Genomic DNA, 1,815 nt, shown 5'->3' with positions numbered 1-1,815 from the left:
AAAAGAATTAAAATGGAAACACAAAATTAAATGAAAAATAAATCATAAAACTAAAAACCCACCAAACCTTATAGTACCGGTTGGTCTTTCCAACCGGTACTAAAGGGCTCCAGGCCCCCGGAGCTGGCTCGTGCCACATGGTTGCCCTTTAGCACCGGTTCGTGCTGAACCGGTACTAAGGGGGGGGGGGCTTTAGTGACCACAATTTAGTGCCGGTTATGTAACCGGCACTACAGGGCCTTATGAACCGGTGCTATTGCCCGGTTCTGCACTAGTGCAACAAGCAGAGCTAGACGTGTTCTAACGCGGTAGGAGGTGATACCGGTGAAGGGGGGAAACATCCGGGAAAGTATCCCCGGTGTTCCGTGTTTTCGGACAGATGAACCGAAGGGGGAAACTTGCGTGTTTGCTATGTTAGGGATGTGTGGTGGACGAACGGGCTGCTTATCCGGATTCGTCCTGTCGTCATGAGCAACTTTCATGTACAAAGTTTTCCCATCCAAGCTACGGTTTATTTTATATTAATTTTAAAAGAATTAAATCATTTTTAGGATTTATTTAATTATTTAAATTCAACATTATCCAGAACAGTGCATGCTGACATCAGCACGACGTCAGCATGACGTCAGTAGTCAACATGGGCGTTGATTGGTCAACTGACATGTGGGTCTCGTTCGTCATTGACTGTTTAGTCTAATTAGGGTTCAATTAAACTAACTAGTTAATTAGATTAATTAAATAGGATTAATTAACTTAACTTAATTAATTATTTTAATTATTAATTTATTTATTTATTAATTATATATTTGTTATTATTATTATTTTTAAATTCTTTTTTTAACGTTTTGGAGGCGGGGCCCCACATGTCATTGGCACAGGGAGCCATAGCGGGTGTGGGGGGTTCACGGGCGTCGGGCGCTGCGGGCGCGACCGGCAGGGGCAACCCAACTAGGGCGCCGGCGACCACGGCAGAGCGCCGGAGAAGAGGGAGGCCGGTGGCCTGGGGCGGCCTGGGTGGGCGCGGGTCGGCAGTGAGGGGAGCCGCAGCGAGGGGGCGCGGCACACAGGGGGACGGGGAAGGGCAGCCGCAGCTGCGGTCGGCGCGAGCGCGCGACCATGGGCGTGCGAGCGAGCGGGAGGAGGGGGGAGGCGGTGCGGTGGCCGTGGTGCCGTTCGGCAATCCCGTCGACGCGACAGAACGGACGATGGAGACGGGGAGAGAAGAGGAGGCCGGGGGCCTCACTGAGGGAGCGTAGGGGACGGGGCAGCGGGGGATTGAGGAGGAGGACGGGGACGAGCGTCGTGGAGGAGGCAGTCCGGCGAGGAGGGGCTTGACGAATCCGGCGAGGGCGGTGACGACGGAGAAGCTGCGGGGCGGAGGTGGCAGCCCACAGGCGCGAGCGTGCTCGCCGGGGCCGTGGAGAGCCGCAGTGGACGCGACGGAGACGGCGAGGCACCAGCACGGCAGTGGTGGGGGAGGCGGGCACCGGTCGATGAGGGGACTCCGGCGAGGGGAGCAAGGCGAGGGGAGGCCGGATCCGCGACGGGGCCTCCGGGATCCGTCCATGTCCGGCGAGGAGGTGGCTTGGCGCGACACGAACACGGAGGACCAGGGCAGGTGCGGGCATGGCAGGAGCTTCTGTGCGGCGGTGGCGCGATGACGACGATAGGCGGCGGATCCCCGGGCGCGGGCGCGGCAGCGGTGGTGGGGCTCCGACACGGCAGGGGATGGGGATCCCTGGGCAATGGCGGGCGGCGGCGAGCCCGATCCCGATTGGATCGGGGGAGAGGGAGAGTAGGGGCGTGAGTGGAGCG

This window comes from Triticum aestivum, chromosome 4A, assembly GCF_018294505.1.
Source record: "Triticum aestivum cultivar Chinese Spring chromosome 4A, IWGSC CS RefSeq v2.1, whole genome shotgun sequence".
Classification (NCBI taxonomy): Eukaryota; Viridiplantae; Streptophyta; class Magnoliopsida; order Poales; family Poaceae; genus Triticum; species Triticum aestivum.
Note: the sequence above shows the minus strand (reverse complement) of the source record.